Below are 11959 nucleotides of genomic sequence, written 5' to 3' on the forward strand. Positions count from 1 at the left end.
TGGTCTATGAGTATGTCATAGCATAATTGTTTTTTTTTTTTTTTTTTTTTTTTTTCAAGTTATTTGTCTGAAATTATTATGTTATGCATGGGCTGTGAACTTCATATCTTTAACTTACTGTTTAAACTAATATTATTTCGATACGTATTATCTCAATGACTCAGTTTCTACTTCAATACCAATGGTATTTTTTTCCGTGGCTCAAGTTCATGATCAACAATATAGCCGCTTCCAAATACAGTGAAATGAAATTAAATTGTTGTTGCATTGTATTCCACTCGGCTAGAACGATTGACACTTCAAAAACGTTTTACGTACCTTGTTTCTTGAAATGAACATGGGGGGTGGGGGGGAAAGGGGAAACGACAAACGCGAGCTTGCCTTTCATTTTGCTACCTATTTATCGAATCCTAAAATTAATCCCTCATAAATATAAGAAAGAAATCCCACATTCACAACAAACAAAAAACTACTCATTTCCGCGTACGAACGCCAAACGGCAGACGGCACGAGTTGAATTTTTGCCGTTCGCGGGAAAAATAAATTAAACGTCATGTTAGGTTCTGCTATTTCTTGTACATTGTGAACTGTCTTTGCTTCGAGACAGCCTAATATAATATATCATTTTTAATCATATAAAAATATCATTGTTATCCTATTAACAAAATTTTAACATTTCAAGGAAGACAGCCTTGTCACTCGTACCTTGTAGTTTCATTGGTTTCATTCTTATGAAGTTCCCGGATGTAAGAAAAGTTTTAAAAAACGGTCACCTAGGTCACTTTGTAGGTTGAAATTTTTTAAAGTCTTCAGGCTATTCTTAATTCGTGTAAAACTCGATTGTCAAATTATCGAGGTATTTTGTTATCTTGTTATGTGAGCATATTTCTTAGCCTGAAGACTTTCGGTTGCTATTACAGAGCTTTTCCGCCGGGGCTTACTACAACAAGCCCGCCCCGAGGAGGAACAAATTCAGTTCTTCGAATTTGTTTAAAATTGAGTCCAATAGCGAGCTTAATGATGCTCTAGGACACTCTGTAAAAGCGCCAAGGAAAACTATAACGGAAACAAACGAGCATGTTCTGCCGACGAGACGTCAAAAGACTTCAAAAATCTTACCGTATCAAATTTCGAACTTCTTGAATCACTGGCACTAACATCTTTTCACCGAAGCCTCTAACACTGAAGTTGAACAAGAGTTGGTCAAACATTTACATCAATGATAAAGACAAGTTCAACCCTTTTGCGTAAATTGAATTTCAAGGAAGACAGCCTTGTCACTCGTGCTCTGCATGTTTTTGCGGTCACTTTAGTGACAGAGCAATTTCCAGCCTTAATCTGAGCCTGGAGCTCAGAAGGTCGGCAAAATTTTTGACTTCGCCAACGGCATTTGCTCGCTGTCTTTTGGTGCCGGGTCAAACATGTTTTGATCTCCGACAACGTCCAAGACTTGTGGGACATGCAGTTTGCCAGGTCTGAACTAAGTTGTCGGTAGCGGAAAATCGCTCGATTTGAAATCTTTTCTAAGTTTAGATTGTTGCGAAACACTATTTGCACCAAATAAAATTCTACGTTTGCCGATTTTAGCCCATTTTAACTAAACCAACAGTGTGCGCACTCTCAGTCGGAACCCCCCTATTAAAAAAACTTACTACACCGACCAAATATACTAATATTCTCAAGGAGTTGCAGAGGTGGCCGAGTGGAAATCGCGGCGCGCAGCGAGGACAACGAAGTCATCATGGGTCGAGGGTTCGAATCACGCTTTATAGGGGTCATTCTAGAACTGGCTTGGGGGCCGAATGACAACCTCCCCGGGTGGAGATTTGCGTCTAAGACCAAGGAATTACTTTCGATCAGGCTTGGGGGCCAAGTGATTCCTCCCCGGAAATTCCGTTTTGATTTTTTTTTCTTTCTTATTTGCTTGTTTTTCTGCTTTTTTCGATCTCCTTTTTCCTTTTTCGCACTGTCTTAGTTTGTGTTTTGGGTGGACTTTCATTGTTGTTGGGTTTTTTTTAGCGTTCGGCGTCTTGTCATTTATTTTTCTTGAACTGGTTCGTCCAAGAAATCGTTGTTTGCTGAAAACTCCATTTAATTCCGAAAAAAATATATATATCATATTTTGCGGCATTTGTAGGACTGGTCTATGAGTATGTCATAGCATAATTGTTTTTTTTTTTTTGTTTTTTTTTTTCAAGTTATTTGTCTGAAATTATTATGTTATGCATGGGCTGTGAACTTCATATCTTTAACTTACTGTTTAAACTAATATTATTTCGATACGTATTATCTCAATGACTCAGTTTCTACTTCAATACCAATGGTATTTTTTTCCGTGGCTCAAGTTCATGATCAACAATATAGCCGCTTCCAAATACAGTGAAATGAAATTAAATTGTTGTTGCATTGTATTCCACTCGGCTAGAACGATTGACACTTCAAAAACGTTTTACGTACCTTGTTTCTTGAAATGAACATAAACGACAAACGCGAGCTTGCCTTTCATTTTGCTACCTATTTATCGAATCCTAAAATTAATCCCTCATAAATATAAGAAAGAAATCCCACATTCACAACAAACAAAAAACTACTCATTTCCGCGTACGAACGCCAAACGGCAGACGGCACGAGTTGAATTTTTGCCGTTCGCGGGAAAAATAAATTAAACGTCATGTTAGGTTCTGCTATTTCTTGTACATTGTGAACTGTCTTTGCTTCGAGACAGCCTAATATAATATATCATTTTTAATCATATAAAAATATCATTGTTATCCTATTAACAAAATTTTAACATTTCAAGGAAGACAGCCTTGTCACTCGTACCTTGTAGTTTCATTGGTTTCATTCTTATGAAGTTCCCGGATGTAAGAAAAGTTTTAAAAAACGGTCACCTAGGTCACTTTGTAGGTTGAAATTTTTTAAAGTCTTCAGGCTATTCTTAATTCGTGTAAAACTCGATTGTCAAATTATCGAGGTATTTTGTTATCTTGTTATGTGAGCATATTTCTTAGCCTGAAGACTTTCGGTTGCTATTACAGAGCTTTTCCGCCGGGGCTTACTACAACAAGCCCGCCCCGAGGAGGAACAAATTCAGTTCTTCGAATTTGTTTAAAATTGAGTCCAATAGCGAGCTTAATGATGCTCTAGGACACTCTGTAAAAGCGCCAAGGAAAACTATAACGGAAACAAACGAGCATGTTCTGCCGACGAGACGTCAAAAGACTTCAAAAATCTTACCGTATCAAATTTCGAACTTCTTGAATCACTGGCACTAACATCTTTTCACCGAAGCCTCTAACACTGAAGTTGAACAAGAGTTGGTCAAACATTTACATCAATGATAAAGACAAGTTCAACCCTTTTGCGTAAATTGAATTTCAAGGAAGACAGCCTTGTCACTCGTGCTCTGCATGTTTTTGCGGTCACTTTAGTGACAGAGCAATTTCCAGCCTTAATCTGAGCCTGGAGCTCAGAAGGTCGGCAAAATTTTTGACTTCGCCAACGGCATTTGCTCGCTGTCTTTTGGTGCCGGGTCAAACATGTTTTGATCTCCGACAACGTCCAAGACTTGTGGGACATGCAGTTTGCCAGGTCTGAACTAAGTTGTCGGTAGCGGAAAATCGCTCGATTTGAAATCTTTTCTAAGTTTAGATTGTTGCGAAACACTATTTGCACCAAATAAAATTCTACGTTTGCCGATTTTAGCCCATTTTAACTAAACCAACAGTGTGCGCACTCTCAGTCGGAACCCCCCTATTAAAAAAACTTACTACACCGACCAAATATACTAATATTCTCAAGGAGTTGCAGAGGTGGCCGAGTGGAAATCGCGGCGCGCAGCGAGGACAACGAAGTCATCATGGGTCGAGGGTTCGAATCACGCTTTATAGGGGTCATTCTAGAACTGGCTTGGGGGCCGAATGACAACCTCCCCGGGTGGAGATTTGCGTCTAAGACCAAGGAATTACTTTCGATCAGGCTTGGGGGCCAAGTGATTCCTCCCCGGAAATTCCGTTTTGATTTTTTTTTCTTTCTTATTTGCTTGTTTTTCTGCTTTTTTCGATCTCCTTTTTCCTTTTTCGCACTGTCTTAGTTTGTGTTTTGGGTGGACTTTCATTGTTGTTGGGTTTTTTTTAGCGTTCGGCGTCTTGTCATTTATTTTTCTTGAACTGGTTCGTCCAAGAAATCGTTGTTTGCTGAAAACTCCATTTAATTCCGAAAAAAATATATATATCATATTTTGCGGCATTTGTAGGACTGGTCTATGAGTATGTCATAGCATAATTGTTTTTTTTTTTTTGTTTTTTTTTTTCAAGTTATTTGTCTGAAATTATTATGTTATGCATGGGCTGTGAACTTCATATCTTTAACTTACTGTTTAAACTAATATTATTTCGATACGTATTATCTCAATGACTCAGTTTCTACTTCAATACCAATGGTATTTTTTTCCGTGGCTCAAGTTCATGATCAACAATATAGCCGCTTCCAAATACAGTGAAATGAAATTAAATTGTTGTTGCATTGTATTCCACTCGGCTAGAACGATTGACACTTCAAAAACGTTTTACGTACCTTGTTTCTTGAAATGAACATAAACGACAAACGCGAGCTTGCCTTTCATTTTGCTACCTATTTATCGAATCCTAAAATTAATCCCTCATAAATATAAGAAAGAAATCCCACATTCACAACAAACAAAAAACTACTCATTTCCGCGTACGAACGCCAAACGGCAGACGGCACGAGTTGAATTTTTGCCGTTCGCGGGAAAAATAAATTAAACGTCATGTTAGGTTCTGCTATTTCTTGTACATTGTGAACTGTCTTTGCTTCGAGACAGCCTAATATAATATATCATTTTTAATCATATAAAAATATCATTGTTATCCTATTAACAAAATTTTAACATTTCAAGGAAGACAGCCTTGTCACTCGTACCTTGTAGTTTCATTGGTTTCATTCTTATGAAGTTCCCGGATGTAAGAAAAGTTTTAAAAAACGGTCACCTAGGTCACTTTGTAGGTTGAAATTTTTTAAAGTCTTCAGGCTATTCTTAATTCGTGTAAAACTCGATTGTCAAATTATCGAGGTATTTTGTTATCTTGTTATGTGAGCATATTTCTTAGCCTGAAGACTTTCGGTTGCTATTACAGAGCTTTTCCGCCGGGGCTTACTACAACAAGCCCGCCCCGAGGAGGAACAAATTCAGTTCTTCGAATTTGTTTAAAATTGAGTCCAATAGCGAGCTTAATGATGCTCTAGGACACTCTGTAAAAGCGCCAAGGAAAACTATAACGGAAACAAACGAGCATGTTCTGCCGACGAGACGTCAAAAGACTTCAAAAATCTTACCGTATCAAATTTCGAACTTCTTGAATCACTGGCACTAACATCTTTTCACCGAAGCCTCTAACACTGAAGTTGAACAAGAGTTGGTCAAACATTTACATCAATGATAAAGACAAGTTCAACCCTTTTGCGTAAATTGAATTTCAAGGAAGACAGCCTTGTCACTCGTGCTCTGCATGTTTTTGCGGTCACTTTAGTGACAGAGCAATTTCCAGCCTTAATCTGAGCCTGGAGCTCAGAAGGTCGGCAAAATTTTTGACTTCGCCAACGGCATTTGCTCGCTGTCTTTTGGTGCCGGGTCAAACATGTTTTGATCTCCGACAACGTCCAAGACTTGTGGGACATGCAGTTTGCCAGGTCTGAACTAAGTTGTCGGTAGCGGAAAATCGCTCGATTTGAAATCTTTTCTAAGTTTAGATTGTTGCGAAACACTATTTGCACCAAATAAAATTCTACGTTTGCCGATTTTAGCCCATTTTAACTAAACCAACAGTGTGCGCACTCTCAGTCGGAACCCCCCTATTAAAAAAACTTACTACACCGACCAAATATACTAATATTCTCAAGGAGTTGCAGAGGTGGCCGAGTGGAAATCGCGGCGCGCAGCGAGGACAACGAAGTCATCATGGGTCGAGGGTTCGAATCACGCTTTATAGGGGTCATTCTAGAACTGGCTTGGGGGCCGAATGACAACCTCCCCGGGTGGAGATTTGCGTCTAAGACCAAGGAATTACTTTCGATCAGGCTTGGGGGCCAAGTGATTCCTCCCCGGAAATTCCGTTTTGATTTTTTTTTCTTTCTTATTTGCTTGTTTTTCTGCTTTTTTCGATCTCCTTTTTCCTTTTTCGCACTGTCTTAGTTTGTGTTTTGGGTGGACTTTCATTGTTGTTGGGTTTTTTTTAGCGTTCGGCGTCTTGTCATTTATTTTTCTTGAACTGGTTCGTCCAAGAAATCGTTGTTTGCTGAAAACTCCATTTAATTCCGAAAAAAATATATATATCATATTTTGCGGCATTTGTAGGACTGGTCTATGAGTATGTCATAGCATAATTGTTTTTTTTTTTTTTGTTTTTTTTTTTCAAGTTATTTGTCTGAAATTATTATGTTATGCATGGGCTGTGAACTTCATATCTTTAACTTACTGTTTAAACTAATATTATTTCGATACGTATTATCTCAATGACTCAGTTTCTACTTCAATACCAATGGTATTTTTTTCCGTGGCTCAAGTTCATGATCAACAATATAGCCGCTTCCAAATACAGTGAAATGAAATTAAATTGTTGTTGCATTGTATTCCACTCGGCTAGAACGATTGACACTTCAAAAACGTTTTACGTACCTTGTTTCTTGAAATGAACATAAACGACAAACGCGAGCTTGCCTTTCATTTTGCTACCTATTTATCGAATCCTAAAATTAATCCCTCATAAATATAAGAAAGAAATCCCACATTCACAACAAACAAAAAACTACTCATTTCCGCGTACGAACGCCAAACGGCAGACGGCACGAGTTGAATTTTTGCCGTTCGCGGGAAAAATAAATTAAACGTCATGTTAGGTTCTGCTATTTCTTGTACATTGTGAACTGTCTTTGCTTCGAGACAGCCTAATATAATATATCATTTTTAATCATATAAAAATATCATTGTTATCCTATTAACAAAATTTTAACATTTCAAGGAAGACAGCCTTGTCACTCGTACCTTGTAGTTTCATTGGTTTCATTCTTATGAAGTTCCCGGATGTAAGAAAAGTTTTAAAAAACGGTCACCTAGGTCACTTTGTAGGTTGAAATTTTTTAAAGTCTTCAGGCTATTCTTAATTCGTGTAAAACTCGATTGTCAAATTATCGAGGTATTTTGTTATCTTGTTATGTGAGCATATTTCTTAGCCTGAAGACTTTCGGTTGCTATTACAGAGCTTTTCCGCCGGGGCTTACTACAACAAGCCCGCCCCGAGGAGGAACAAATTCAGTTCTTCGAATTTGTTTAAAATTGAGTCCAATAGCGAGCTTAATGATGCTCTAGGACACTCTGTAAAAGCGCCAAGGAAAACTATAACGGAAACAAACGAGCATGTTCTGCCGACGAGACGTCAAAAGACTTCAAAAATCTTACCGTATCAAATTTCGAACTTCTTGAATCACTGGCACTAACATCTTTTCACCGAAGCCTCTAACACTGAAGTTGAACAAGAGTTGGTCAAACATTTACATCAATGATAAAGACAAGTTCAACCCTTTTGCGTAAATTGAATTTCAAGGAAGACAGCCTTGTCACTCGTGCTCTGCATGTTTTTGCGGTCACTTTAGTGACAGAGCAATTTCCAGCCTTAATCTGAGCCTGGAGCTCAGAAGGTCGGCAAAATTTTTGACTTCGCCAACGGCATTTGCTCGCTGTCTTTTGGTGCCGGGTCAAACATGTTTTGATCTCCGACAACGTCCAAGACTTGTGGGACATGCAGTTTGCCAGGTCTGAACTAAGTTGTCGGTAGCGGAAAATCGCTCGATTTGAAATCTTTTCTAAGTTTAGATTGTTGCGAAACACTATTTGCACCAAATAAAATTCTACGTTTGCCGATTTTAGCCCATTTTAACTAAACCAACAGTGTGCGCACTCTCAGTCGGAACCCCCCTATTAAAAAAACTTACTACACCGACCAAATATACTAATATTCTCAAGGAGTTGCAGAGGTGGCCGAGTGGAAATCGCGGCGCGCAGCGAGGACAACGAAGTCATCATGGGTCGAGGGTTCGAATCACGCTTTATAGGGGTCATTCTAGAACTGGCTTGGGGGCCGAATGACAACCTCCCCGGGTGGAGATTTGCGTCTAAGACCAAGGAATTACTTTCGATCAGGCTTGGGGGCCAAGTGATTCCTCCCCGGAAATTCCGTTTTGATTTTTTTTTTCTTTCTTATTTGCTTGTTTTTCTGCTTTTTTCGATCTCCTTTTTCCTTTTTCGCACTGTCTTAGTTTGTGTTTTGGGTGGACTTTCATTGTTGTTGGGTTTTTTTTAGCGTTCGGCGTCTTGTCATTTATTTTTCTTGAACTGGTTCGTCCAAGAAATCGTTGTTTGCTGAAAACTCCATTTAATTCCGAAAAAAATATATATATCATATTTTGCGGCATTTGTAGGACTGGTCTATGAGTATGTCATAGCATAATTGTTTTTTTTTTTTTTTTTTTTTTTTTCAAGTTATTTGTCTGAAATTATTATGTTATGCATGGGCTGTGAACTTCATATCTTTAACTTACTGTTTAAACTAATATTATTTCGATACGTATTATCTCAATGACTCAGTTTCTACTTCAATACCAATGGTATTTTTTTCCGTGGCTCAAGTTCATGATCAACAATATAGCCGCTTCCAAATACAGTGAAATGAAATTAAATTGTTGTTGCATTGTATTCCACTCGGCTAGAACGATTGACACTTCAAAAACGTTTTACGTACCTTGTTTCTTGAAATGAACATAAACGACAAACGCGAGCTTGCCTTTCATTTTGCTACCTATTTATCGAATCCTAAAATTAATCCCTCATAAATATAAGAAAGAAATCCCACATTCACAACAAACAAAAAACTACTCATTTCCGCGTACGAACGCCAAACGGCAGACGGCACGAGTTGAATTTTTGCCGTTCGCGGGAAAAATAAATTAAACGTCATGTTAGGTTCTGCTATTTCTTGTACATTGTGAACTGTCTTTGCTTCGAGACAGCCTAATATAATATATCATTTTTAATCATATAAAAATATCATTGTTATCCTATTAACAAAATTTTAACATTTCAAGGAAGACAGCCTTGTCACTCGTACCTTGTAGTTTCATTGGTTTCATTCTTATGAAGTTCCCGGATGTAAGAAAAGTTTTAAAAAACGGTCACCTAGGTCACTTTGTAGGTTGAAATTTTTTAAAGTCTTCAGGCTATTCTTAATTCGTGTAAAACTCGATTGTCAAATTATCGAGGTATTTTGTTATCTTGTTATGTGAGCATATTTCTTAGCCTGAAGACTTTCGGTTGCTATTACAGAGCTTTTCCGCCGGGGCTTACTACAACAAGCCCGCCCCGAGGAGGAACAAATTCAGTTCTTCGAATTTGTTTAAAATTGAGTCCAATAGCGAGCTTAATGATGCTCTAGGACACTCTGTAAAAGCGCCAAGGAAAACTATAACGGAAACAAACGAGCATGTTCTGCCGACGAGACGTCAAAAGACTTCAAAAATCTTACCGTATCAAATTTCGAACTTCTTGAATCACTGGCACTAACATCTTTTCACCGAAGCCCCTAACACTGAAGTTGAACAAGAGTTGGTCAAACATTTACATCAATGATAAAGACAAGTTCGGCCCTTTTCCGTGAATTGGTAAGTTCTAAGCGCTTTCAGCAACTGCGCTTTCAATATTTAGCTCGTGTCAGGCAAGGTTTGGTTTGCACTACAGATTGAAACGCCAGAGGAAAATGTCCAAGAATCGAAAGCGGCGCCCAGATTGAATGAGCATTCTTGTTTCACGGCTTCAAACTCAACATTGATTTTCAAGTTTAGCCATTTCAAAACACTTCTAAAAGCTATTCTTGTTGTGTCGCATCGTGTCCTTTAGTTCGACCACTTCGACTCGTACCATTCAAGAATTTGACAGCCACGCATAAAACTTGTAAACCAATGAAATGATTTTATTTTTCAGCTTGCCCAATCAGGATAAAGTAGCACGCGCCATCGATTTTGCATGCAACTGGCTTCCTTTTCATTTATTGTCGTTGCCGTTCTTGCTCGGTCAAAGATGGCGCAATATGGACCTCGTTCTTTCTTTCCTTTTTTGTGTGTTTGCCAGTGCCGAAATTGCCTAAAATTGCGTGACATAGCTTGTTTTTATAAAGGGAGTTTAGAGTTTTTGCTGTAAAAATTAAGTGACACGGTCAACGACAGGGTAGGGTGGTATGTTTTTACCGCCGCCTCGACATGCCTCCTCCAAGATAATTGAGTTTAAGCAGACGTGGCCGGTAGCTGTTGAATTTTAGGGTATTATTTTTTGTGTGAGAAATTCGAAATTGCTCCCTTGGAACGGGAACAAGAGGAATAGGCCCTTCGGACGAACCGGGACGCAAGTTACTCAGTGGGACATCCATAACGCAGGAAGGTGAAGCTTAATTGGTGCGAGTCGCTTTGTTCTGAATGTGCCACTGCGTGTTTTGCGGTCCAGCATGGCTGATTTTGTACCATGTGGCCAGATCATGCAAAGGGGCTATTTAATAAGCCTAGTCGCATGCTGTTTTTATTTGAAATCTGTACACTAACAGTGTCTCTGATTATTCAGAGAGAGAAATGAATGTTTTTTTCTCACAAGTAAAGACCAATCCGAGACAATATTTGGTGGTGGAAAAAAAAAGTCTTTCTTTCAGTTGGAAAATGTAGAACTTGTCAACGTAAGTGCCATGTTATGTGACTGTCTCGAGCCAAGAACGCTTTTGATGTAACATGTAATTAACATGTAATTATGGCAAAGTCTGTTTGGGGTACGTTTACTCCTTAAAGGACTCTACTCAGCCACATCTTTGTACAAACTTCTAGTAACACAACTTACAGCAATGCAATAAGATATCGCTTCACTAGTTGATGCCATCGAGAATGGCGGAAGCTGACTAGGGTCATTTTACAGTACATGTACCAGAATGTAGATGAAACTCAAAATTTATTATTTTTTTTTAAACCTTCTGGGTCCAGTTGTTTAAAGGGTGGATAACGCTATCCATGGAATAAATCACAAACCAACTGTCCACTGGATATTGACTGATCCGGTGGATAGCATTATCCACCTTTTGAATAACCAGTGCCATATGGAACAAACTTTTGGTTGGCTTGCGTTGAATACCTACTAGTTTATAGGTGTATGGGTATGTATAAATTACTAGGTAGTACTTATACTAGCGCAAGTAAATCACTGTTCGCTCCAGTGACAAGTCTAACTCACAAAATAAAGCAGTTTTCAATTAAGTGTCGTAAGACCAAAAGCAAAGTAATCACAAAGTACAAAGGCAATCCAGTGAACTAATCAAAGCTTAAGGCAAGTGCATGTAGCCGCTGTGAAGTGCAGAAAAACGTGTGCAAGCAAGTCACCATTGGTTGTGGTGTTACTTCTTATTGGCTGAGAAATTAGCTCACGGTTTCAAAACCGATCACAAAGTGTAGTGAAGCAAAATAAGCAATTCCATATTACTTTCGACACTCAATTGAAAATTGCTCCTACTCCAAGTTAAAGAGTAGAAGTTTCCTCCTATCCTTACTTATGTACAGAATCCAGATACCTTAACATCACTACAGTCGGCTCTCTCTAACACGACCACCGTCGTGACAAGCTCCAACTGTCCCTCTTAGAGAGGTGTCCGTCTTATGGGGAGTTTAGTTACAGTGAAAAGACTGAAAAACGGCAGGACGGGACCAACACCAGGTGTCCGTCTTATTACATAGAGGTGTCCGTTAAGTAAGAGTTGTAGTAATAGTAATGGCTTTAACTTTAATAATGACTTAATTACTGAGTCAGTTACAAATAGCAGTGGGAACTGCTAACTAAAAAAAAATATCTTAAGTGAATATAAAA

This window comes from Oculina patagonica, chromosome 3, assembly GCF_052425735.1.
Source record: "Oculina patagonica isolate OP01 chromosome 3, crgOcupat, whole genome shotgun sequence".
NCBI lineage: Eukaryota > Metazoa > Cnidaria > Anthozoa > Scleractinia > Oculinidae > Oculina > Oculina patagonica.